The sequence below is a fragment of the Physeter macrocephalus genome, chromosome 17, assembly GCF_002837175.3.
Source record: "Physeter macrocephalus isolate SW-GA chromosome 17, ASM283717v5, whole genome shotgun sequence".
Taxonomy (NCBI): Eukaryota; Metazoa; Chordata; class Mammalia; order Artiodactyla; family Physeteridae; genus Physeter; species Physeter macrocephalus.
Window position 1 is genome coordinate 7,988,210 of NC_041230.1, and position 12,118 is coordinate 8,000,327.

Genomic DNA, 12,118 nt, shown 5'->3' on the forward strand with positions numbered 1-12,118 from the left:
TATTAATTCTTCCAATCCAAGAGCATGGGATATCATTCTTTGAAGCATATTCAGTTTTCCTTATCAGTGTTTTATAGTTTTCAGCATATAGGTCTTTAACCTATATGAAATCCCCATGAATTAAGATAAGAGTTGAGTTGGAGTAAATGACAGTGAGCCAGGAACTATTTTCTTTGAGGAATGATGGGATTTGACCCTGCAATTTATAGAAGACTGCATGCAGGTCTGTACTATAGGCCACCCTCATCTCTCATGTGTAAGGATTTCAAAGCATTCAGTGTGTATCATATACACTTTTATTTTTGATTGACTCTTCAGTTTTGTTTGTTGTTTGCTATTTTTTCTTATGTGTAAAAACTCTTTGTTCTTTAAAATATAGTAAAATCTGAAGTAGCTAAGGTAGAGTTTAAGAAACTAGGATTGGGCTTCCCTGGTGGCGCAGTGGTTGCGCGTCCGCCTGCCGATGCAGGGGAACCGGGTTCGCGCCCCGGTCTGGGAGGATCCCACATGCCGCGGAGCGGCTGGGCCCGTGAGCCATGGCCGCTGAGCCCGCGCGTCCGGAGCCTGTGCTCCGCAATGGGCGAGGCCACAACAGAGGGAGGCCCGCATACCACAAAAAAAAAAAAAAAAAAAAAAAAAAAGAAACTAGGATTATTGCAGACACTCAAAATTACCTTTCTTGGAGCTACACCAGAAACACTACCATAGACAATCCTTAAATTAAGACTTTTTATTAATGCCCTTAATAAAAAGTTTTCTCTGTGATAAAAGTGGCATGCACAGTCATACTCATAAAGGGTTTCTCATTTTACAGGTTGGTGAATTTCAGGGATGTTTCCATTGACTTCTCTCAGGAGGAGTGGGAGTTCCTGGACCCTGCTCAGAGGGACTTGTACAAAGGTGTGATGTTGGAGAACTAAAGCAACCTGGTTTCACTGGGTAAGGATATCATTCTTTCTAAACTCAGAATAAGAGTTCCATATTCCTTTCTTTGCTACATTATGACTCTGGGGAAAATTATGATTGGTATGCCAGTATGTTTCCTATACTCTAAAGCTTTAGGTGCTTTGTGGAATTAGAAATGGGCAGGTTCATGTTGCCTGTTTCATAATGTGATTCAGAATGCTGGGACGTTGATCTTACCTATTCTTCAGATGATTTTCTTATCCTTATTTGGTCATTAGTTTTAAAATTTCTATTTATATTAAGTCTCCTTAAGCATGGTAAAAATTCTGATTTTGAACATCCATCCCATGGTGATTCATTTTGAGAACGTTGGACATGGGTCCCTGGAATCTGCATTCTGATAGAGTTGGCTGGGGATAGTATTGTGTGAAAAAGAATTCTAGGGTAGCTATAATTCTCCTTATTCTGGGTTACCAAAGCATTGCTTCGCAATTCTGGGAAGTTCATAACATTGATAGGTTCTTTTTCTTCTCTCAAGCAGGAACCAGAAGGCCTAAACCATCTGTAATCTTCTTACTTGAGAATGGGAAGGAGCCATGGCTGGAAGAGAGAATGGTGACACGAGCCACAAGCTTAGGTAAGTGAAAAGGAGTGAGGCAGGAGTAACACATCAGCTGATCAGAGAGGAGACCTGAGATGAAATGTCAGCTTATATTTTTTGACCATCTAAAGGAATCTTACTGTTAACATCTTCGGAGAAATTCTTCTCTTAGGTGGTTCTTATCTCCAAATTACAGTCTTCATATTCCTTTTCTGGTAATCTCTTTGCTATATAAAGCAATATTCTTTATTTTTGGTGTCTCACAAAGGCATTACTGTGTACTATTCCAGTAGCTAAATTTTAAAAGTTTTTTAAAAAATGCTCCACAGAAAACTATGTAGTAGAAGAGGTGAATTTTTTTTTTAATTAATTGATTTATTTTTGGCTGCGTTGGGTCTTTGTTGCTGCGCGTGGGCTTTCTCTAGTTGCAGTGAGCGGGGGCTACTCCTTGTTGCAGTGCATGGGCTTCGCATTGTGGTGGCTTCTCTTGTTGCGGAGCACGGGCTCTAGGCGCGCAGGCTTCAGTAGCTGTGGCGCTCGGGCTTAGTTGCTCTGCAGCATGTGGGATCCTCCTGGACCAGGGCCCGAACCCGTGTCCCCTGCATTGGCAGGCAGATTCCTAACCACTGCACCACCAGGGAAGTCCCGAAGAGGTGAATTTTTATACTTCAGCATTATTTACTTTATCTGTTTCACCCATATGTTGCAATTAGGAATTTCAGTGTCAAAATTTCAGCAAACAAAAATTTGTTTAAATAATGCATTAATTTTTTGGCTCCTCAACCTGTTAGATGACAGAAACTGAATTTCTGTCACATCTGGAAAAACCTAAGAAATTCAGTATTTCTTTAGCCAATTCAGGGTCTTGTCACCAGTCCCTTCCCCACACAGTTAGGCTCTGAATTTACCTAGATTGAGCTCATAAAATGTAATAACATGCGTTTAATTTATCAGGCTCTTATTTTAATGTAATCCATTCACATTGCTCTCTGATGACTTATGTAGGAGCCATCTGATCCTTATTTATCAGTCTTCAATCATCACAGCTATATCCCTTGTTCCTAAATCTAGGACTTCTATCAGTTCTGTTTCTACTGTACTTCTCAAACATTATCAGGAGCATGAGAAAAACTGGCTTCTGGCCTAATGCATGTAGGATCTCTGAAGACCTATAATGTCAGGCCTTCCCTGCCTAGACATGCCCACAGCTATGTCTTCTCTACTGAATTGTTCACTTTATGAGTTGGGGAGATTCTAGGAACTTCATTATCCATTCCTGGGGAAGAAAACATCTCCTATTTAAACCCCAAACACTATGTGGCTGTTTTATTATTGACTTACAGTACTTACCTTGATGGTTATAGTTCTGTAGGTTTAACCCCCATGCTTCACTCAGATTTCTGTTCACTCATCAAGTGCATAGCTTCATTCAGTCAAGGGTGAGCAGGAAAGACTGACTCTGCCACATAACCTTTCTCTTAATGCCTTGGGATGCAGCAGGGAGAAATTGCATTTGTAAATCTAAAGTTGAGCCTTTTGGATTGTGTTCCCCTGGTTCTCATATAAGAATACGCTCTTGATGTGCTCTAAGACTCCTGGCATTTTGTCCGAGAGGCAAAGGCTCATTAAGTCTGAGAAAATGGTAGTGATAAAATCACACTGCTTAATATATTGTGGTATTACCCTGGCACACATAGATGGGATCCTTAGAGTTGATGTAGCATAGGATCACAAAAGAAAAATGGTGAAGATGATATGACTGTCTCGGTTTAGGAGATGGAGCAAACAAACAAAAAAAAATAGGAGAAAGAGCATGATAGGTTCCTGAAATCACATTTCTGCTCTCTGGAATAAGGAAGTGATCAGCAATGTCACAGGTTGCTGACATAAGGAATGGGATGAAAACAGGTTTATGTGACTGATGAAAACTTGTGGCTGTTGGTGAGTTTAAATTTTTCATTGTTTTGGGAACAATGCATATATGTGTGACTTTTATACACATATGCACACTTTTAATAGGCATTCCCTTTAAGCTGGCAATCTCATGTCTTAAAAGTTCTGTTAGACAAATCATCATCATGCGTAAATATATGACACAGTGTTTTTGTCCAAAGTGTTTTTATAGAATCAATCAAGGTAAATTCCAATAATGCAATGCTATGTCCTTTAAATACAGTGATGCTGATCTATAATCAATTTCCACTGGAATGTGTCCATAATGTATTGTTGAGTATATAACCAGTTATAGACTGTCCATATCTGTCCATTCTGTCCACAGACGATATAAGTCTGCCTGTGCACATATACCTACCCATATTGCTTAAATTCACTTCACTTTTGGTCAACATCACTTATTGCTTTGTTGGGGTTTTATGTGGTTTTTAAATTAAAATCACTGTACAGTTCATGTTTTAAAATTTTAAGGAAATATATATTTTATAATCAGAAGTCACCATATCTATTACATAGATTAGATTATTATTATGTATACGTAAGTATATAACATTTTGAATAGCCACTTTACTTAAGATTTTAAATATACATATGTCTCCATTTGTTCAAATTTATGAAACTATTGCCATATCTGGAGTCATTTTTTAAAGAAGTGAAGTGAGGATCTAAATTTAATTTTACCTTATTTTTAATTTTTCTCATGACATAGCAGATTTCTGTCATGTTTTATACTGTTTATAATAAAAATATATACATTTCTTAAATATAAATGCATCTGTGTAGATAATTTTTAAAGTTCCTGTACTTTTTTGTCTTTTTTATTGTACAGTGAAGATAATGATTTAATTCTTGTTTTGGGGAATATGTCTTAATATATATTTGAATTACTCTTTCCCTTTTTTGTTTTCTAAATATTTTGTACATTAAAAAAAACTTTTTCTTTGGAAATAATGTCAGATTTTCAAAAAATTACCAGAATAAGAATTGCACAAATGGGACTTCCCTGGTGGCGCAGTGGTTAAGAATCCACCTGCCAATGCAGGGGACATGGGTTCGAGCCCTGGTCCGGGAAGATTCCCACATGCCGCAGAGCAACTAAGCCCGTGGACCACAACTACTGAGCCCGCACTCTAGAGCCCATGAGCCACAACTACTGAGCCTGCGTGCCACAACTACTGAAAGCCTGCGCACCTAGAGCCTGTGCTCTGCAACAAGAGAACTCACCGCAATGAGAAGCCCGTGCACTGCAACGAAGAGTAGCCCCCGCTCACTGCAACTAGAGAAAGCATGCACACAGCAACGAAGACCCAACACAGCCAAAAATAAATAAATAAATTTATTATTTTTTTAAAAAAAAAGAATTGCACAAATAACACCCATATATCCTTTACTCAGATATACCTGTTGTTAAGATTTTTGCCCCTTTGTTTTATTTAACTTTTCTCTTTCTATATAAATACATATATATTTTTTCTGAACCAGTTAAAATTAGTTGCATACATCATGGCCTCTTATGACTAAATAATTTAGTGTGCATTTATAATAAGGATTTTCTCTTATGTAACCACAGTACAGTTATGAATTTCAATTAATTTAAGCAATAGTGTTTTATCTACTCTACTGTTTGTAATCTAGTCTTATTAATTTACCCAGATGTTCTTTATAGCATTTTCCCCTTCAGTGCAGTGTCAACTTGAGGAGCAGGTATTGTTACACTCTTTAGTCTCCTTTAATTTGGAAATTTTGTCACTCTTTCCTGGCATTTAAGGAAATTGACATTTTTGAGGAATTCTCCTTTTGAATAGAATATTTCTTATTTTTCTGATGTTTCTTCATTATTAGATTCAAATTCTGCATTCCCAGTTGGAAATACTATATAAGTAATATTGGGTATTTTAGGCATCACATCCAGAGGCACAAGATCTCCATCTGCCCCTTCTGGGTGATATTAATTTTTGGTCACCCTCTACAATATGGTTACTTCCCCCTGACCCTTACAATTAACAAGCAATTGGTGGGATGTCTCTTTAAGGCCATGCAAATATTCTGGTTCTTGTAAAATTTTCCCCTCGATTTAGCATACATTGGTTATTTTTGCCTGACTCAATATTACTGTAATGGTTTCAAAAGGCTGATTTTCCATCTTCATGGGCTCCTTCCATATTTGCCATTCAGCACTATAGATTCTACTATAAGCAAGAGTCCTTTTTCTCATTCATTCACTCATTCATTTTCCTTTTTTAAAAAAATATTTATTTATTTCGGCTGTGCCGCATTGTGTCAAGCAGGATCTTTAGTTGCGGCATGCGTGCGGGATCTAGTTCCTGGACCAGGGATCGAACCTGGGCCCCCTGCATTGGGAGCACAGAGTCGTACCCATTGGACCACCAGGGAAGTCCATCATTTTCAGTATGGACTTACTTGTTCCTATGTTTTCAGTGGTATATAAATAACTTCTGTAGTTATTTTGATGCTGAAATTGTCTCACATTTGGCCAGTGGGAGCCTTTTCAAGCAGGCTTTGATGTTCTTGTTACATGCCTGCCCCAGTCTTTTCTTTTTTTTAAGCTCTTTGCTTTCTAGTATAACAAGGCATTCTAGACTCATCTTGTATTTTCCTTGCCCCAGCCTTGGAATCAGTCATTTTTCTGAGGAGTTCTTGTTCCTTTATTAGAGAATGATTTTAGAGACCAAGATCGGGAGGCTAGGGATGCTCGTTGCCACTGGGGGAATCTGCTTCTAGCCCCTTTCAGTGGACAGAGCTAGGAAACATACACATGTACATACAAACACATATACATATATACACATATACATGCACACACATATGAACACATACACATGTTTGTGTATATATATAAAATAAATCATAAGTCCAAACTGATACCTCAAATTCCAGCCCATCCACACAAGGTTCTTTGTTGTCTTTTCCTATTCCATATTTGTATGTCCCATCTTACACAATGGGAATCTTAGCTACTAAAAATGTTAACACAATTTTCTCATTTGCTCAGTTCCATAAGATATCTGAAATATATTTAGCAACTCTTTGTGTATGTATAGCACTAAACCTACTAAGAAGAGTTCAGGATTTGTTTTCAGATCTACCCTCCCCAACCCCAGCTCAATCTCACCCCAAACTAAGGGTGATACTGTCAGAGATACTGCGTTAATTGAATTAAGTTACTTGAATTATTTTTCCCCAATTAGTATGTTTATGATTGTCTTTTGACGTAAAGTCAGATTCATATGTTTTGATGTGTTTTCAGTTGTAGTTTTTTTCTCCTTCCTTTCCTTGTTGATTTAAATTTTGTGAACATGAACATGAAGTAATTTGTTGCCAAAAGTCAAAATTATATAAAGCGAATCCTCAGAGAAGTGCCATTTCCCTCCCATATCTCTTCTGCCCTATTCCCCACCACCCCTTGTAGGTAACCAGCTTCATTGTTTTCTGGTTTATGCCTTCTGAATCCCTTTTTTATAAAGAGAGTAAAATATGTATCATTTTAATTTCTCCCTTTTGTGCACAAATGGTAGCATATTTTATATGTTATTTTGAACTTTGATTTTTTTCATTTAATATTTCTTGGAAATTACTTTATGTCATTATAGTGCTTTAACTCATTTTTTTTTCCAGATGGTTAGTGCTCTGTTGTATGTTCAGTCAGTTTTCCTATGCTTGGACATTTAGGTCATTACTAATATTTTGCAAGTATATAAAATATTGTAATGAACAACCTTGAACATGGTATTTTTGTACTGTGAAGACATATCTTTAGTTGTCTTCTTAGAAGTGGTGTTGCTGGGTCAAAGGGTAAATGCATATGTAGTTTTGTTAGACTATACCATATTCTTCTCCCTAAAGATTTTATCATTTTGCATTTGTATCAGCAAAGTATAAGACTGCCTGTTTCCTCATCGCTTTACCAATAGAATGTGTTAAACTTTTGAAATTTTAGAAATCTGATGGGTAAGAAATGGTATCTCGTAGTTTTAGTTTGTAGAATATGAGTGAAGTTGAACATATTTTCTTATGTTTAAGGGCCATAATTATATCTCATTTTATGAACTGTCCATGTCTTTGCCCATTTTTCTATATGGATTTTTGGTATTTTTCTCAATTTTTAAATGCTCTATACATGTTAGGTATATCGTACCTTTGCTTGGATTAATATATTCTCTCAATTTGTCATTTTTCTCTTGACTTGGTTTATGGTGGGTTTTTTTTCTTTTTTGCCTCCAAAATTGTGTTTTATAAATGTATGCAGTCAAATTCATAGTCATTTTTTCGTTGCATGTGGATTTTGAATCATAGTTTAAAAGCCTTTTGCACACACAGGTTATTGAGGAATTCACTTGCTTTAGTACTTGTACAATTTCACTTCTCACCTTAAGACTACTCGGAGTTTATTTGTGTATGGTGTGAATAATGAATCTAATTGTATCTTTTTTTTCCAAACAGCTGTCCATTTCTTTAAAACGACTTTAGATTTCACCATTATCTATATGTCGTTGGGTCTGTTTCGGGGCTTTCTTTTCTATTCTAATGGTCCATCAGTTTCTTCATGCACCAGTACCACAGTATTTTAATTATAGAGGCTTGGACAGATGTTTTAATATCTAGGAGGGCTATTTTCTCATCCTTTCCTTGGCTATTTTTTGTGTTTATTTGGCTATTCTTACATGTTTATTTTTCCATATGAAATTCATAATTTTCTAGCTACATAATAAAGTTAATTACTTTTATTTTGATTGCATTAAACTTATAAATTAGGGAGAACTGATATCTTGTGATATAGAGATGTCTCAACCAAAAGAAGGAATATTGGAGCTTGGCCAAGATGATGCAGTAGGAAGACCCTGAGCTCACCTCCTCTCATGGGCACACTAAAATTACAACTATTTACAGAGCAACTATTGATAAGAAAGACTGGAATCTAGCAGAAAAGATATTCTACAACTAAAGATATAAAGTAGGAACCACAACGAGATGGGTAGGGGGGCAGAGTTGTGGTATAGTCAAGACCCATACCCCCAGGTGGGTGACCCATAAATGGGAGGATAATTACAGTTGCATAGGTTCTCCCCAAAGAGCAACGGATCTGAGCCCCACATTGGGCTCCCCAACCTGGGGGTCCTGCACTGGGAAGATGAGTTCCCAGAACTTTTGGCTTTGAAGGCCAGCAGAGCTTACTTTCAGGACTAGAGGGCTATGGGAAATAGAGACATCACTCTTTTTTTTTTTTTTTTGATTGACGTATAGTTGGTTTACATTGTTTCAGGTATATAGCAAATTGATGCAGTTATACACACACACACACACACACACACACACACACACACACACACTCTTTCTCATTATAGGTTATTATGAGATACTGAGTATAGTTACCTGTGCTTGTTGTTTGTCTGTCTTATATATAGTATAGTGTGTACCTGTTAATCCGAAATTCCCAATTTATCCCTCCTCCTGCCTCTCCCCTTTGGTAACCATAAGTTTGTTTTCTATGTCTGTGAGTCTATTTCTGTTTCATAAATAAGTTCATTTATATCATATTTTAGATTCCACATATGTGATGTTATATATTTGTCTTTCTCTGTCTGACTTACTTCACTTAGTATGATAATCTCTAGGTCCATCCATGTTGCTGCAAATGGCATTATTTCATTCTTTTTTATTGCTACATAGTATTCCATTGTATGTATGTAGCACATGTTTATCCATTCATCTGTAGGTGGACATTTAGGTTGTTTCCATGTCTTGGCTATTGTGAATAGTGCTGCTATGAACATAGGGGTGCATGTATCTTTTTGAATTATAGTTTTGTCTGAATATATGCCCAGGAGTGGGATTGCTGGATCATATGGCAACTCATTTAGTTTTTTGAGGAAGCTCCATACTGTTGGCTGCACCAACTTACATTCCCACCAACAGTGTAGGAGGGTTCCCTTTTCTCCACACCTTCTCCAGCATTTGTTATTTGTAGATTTTTTTAAATGATGGCCATTCTGACTGGTGTGAGGTGGTACCAGTTGATTTGCATTTCTCTAATATTTAGCAATGTTGAGCTCTTTTCATGTGCCTGTTGGCCATTTATTTGTATGTCCTCTTTGGAGAAATGTCTGTTTGGGTCTTCTGCTCATTTTTCAATTGAGTTTTTGCTTTTTTTGTTGTTGAGTTGCATAAGCTGTTTGTATTTTTTGGAAATTAAGCCCTTGTCAGTCACATTTTTTGCAAATATTTTCTCCCAGTCTGTAGGTTGTCTTTTTGTTTTGTTTATGGTTTCCTTTGCTGTACAGAAGCTTTTAAGTTTGATTAGGTCCCATTTGTTCATTTTTGCTTTTATTTCTATTGCCTTGGGAGACTGACCTAAGAAAACAGTGGTACAATTTATGTCAGAGAGTGTTTTGCCTATGTTTCCTTCTAGGAGTTTTATGGTGTCATGTCTTATATTTAAGTCTTTAAGCCATTTTGAGTTTATTTTTTTGTGTGGTGTGAGGGTGTGTTCTAACTTCACTGATTTACATCTGGCTGTCAACTTTCCTAGCACCACTTGTTGAAGAGACTTGTCTTTTTTCCATTGTATATTCTTGCCTCCTTTGTCGAAGATTAATTGACTGTAAGTGTGTGGGTTTATTTCTGGGCTCTCTGTCCTTTTCCATTGATCCATATGTCTGTTTTTGTGCCAATACCATGCTGTTTTGGTCATTGTAGCTTTGTAGTATTGTCTGAAGTCTGAGAGGGTTATGCCTCTTGCTCTGTATCAATTTATATTAACCATAAACAATGTATAAAAGTCATAGTTGCTCCACATTTGATATTCCCAGTCTTTTAAATTTTACCCATTCTGGTGGATGTGTAAAACCTTGTGGTTTTGTCTTTCTCTCATTATTAATGATATTGAGTACGTGAGTGCTTATTGACCATTCACACATCTTCCTTTGTGAAGTGTCACTTCAAACCTTTTGCACATTTTTATTCAGCTGTTTGATTTTTTTAATTACAGGAGTTTATTATATATTTTGGTTATAAGTTCTTTGTAAGAAATGTGTATTGTGAATACTTTCTCCTACTCCATATAATTATTTCCTTAATGATGTCATTTAATAAACAAAAGTTTTTAATCTAACGAAGTCTAATATATCACATTTTTCCTTTATAGTTATGGCTTTCTCGGTCCTTGCCTAACTCCAGCTCATGAAGCTGTTCTCCTATATTGTCTTCTAGATATGTTAGGTATCTCAAATTAATTTTTGTGAATAGTGTGATGTAGAGGTTGAGTATTTTATTCTCATTTGACTATCCAGTTGTTTCTGCACAATCTGTTAAAAATATTATCCTCTATCCATTGCATTGCTTATTTGCAGTTAATGGGTGAATTTTTCCTACGCAATTTCCCTTGCGCTTCCCAACTTACTGGGATAGGTGCTGAACAGAGAAAAACAGCATAGCATCCCAAGTGAGCTCTCTGATACTTTCTGTGTCTTGATTTTACCATAGACTTCACTCATCATGTGACCTCATTGAGTTACTACACAGGATTTTATTTTCCCCTATTTACATGAGGTGGAATGTACAATATAAGTATCAGAAAATCAGGTTTGTAGAATGCTTTGGATATTTGTTAAATAATGCAACTTCAGCCATCATACAACTTGGAATACAATAATTAAGACAATGTTAAGCATGTAATTTTTTGAGGGAGAATAGCTCCTCCAAATCAAATTCTAAGGCCTTCATTAATTGCTAATTCATACCACTGTGATAAGCAAACCTACTCACTGGAGTTCCTTATTTTTATATATCTTTTTGTCTTTAGCCTGAGGACAAATTACTACATTCAAAAGTTACTTGTGTTAGTTCCTTTTCTCCCCTTCAATGTGATTATGTTATTCATTTGAAATATAACTAGATTTGTTTGTGTTTGTATTTGATTTGGGGGTTCCCTCCATCCTTGCTGTGGTGAACACATCTTAGGGTGCCCCCCATGATTCTTACTCCTAGTAACCACACTACTGAGTAATTCTCCCCCCTTGAGCATGGGCAGGACCTGTGAGCTGCTTCTAACTAACAGAATATGGCAGAGGCTATGGGATATCCCTCTTGTTTTTATGTTAAATTGTACAGCAAAGGTGAAGGGATTTTGCGTGTGTAATTAAGGTAGGAATCAGTTGACTTTGAGTTAATTGAAAGGGAAAGTATCCTAGGTGGGTCTAACCTAATTTGGTAAGCCCTTTAAAAAAGGACCTAGGCCTTCCCTTAAAGTCAGAGACTGAGCAGATTTCTCTCTTCCTTGTTGGCTTTTTAAAAAAATTTTTGTTTGTTTGTTTGTTTTTTGTGGTACGCGGGCCTCTCACTGTTGTGGCCTCTCCTGTTGTGGAGCACAGGCTCCAGACGCACAGGCTCAGTGGCCATGGCTCACGGGCCCAGCTGCTCTGCGGCATGTGGGATCTTCCTGGACTGGGGCACGAACCCGTGTTCCCTGCATCAGCAGGCGGATTCTCAACCACTGCACCACCAGGGAAGCCCTAATGTATTTATTATTATTATTATTTTTAAACATCTTTATTGGAGTATAATTGCTTTACAATGGTGTGTTAGTTTCTGCTTTATAACAAAGTGAATCAGCTATACATATACATATATCCCCATATCTCC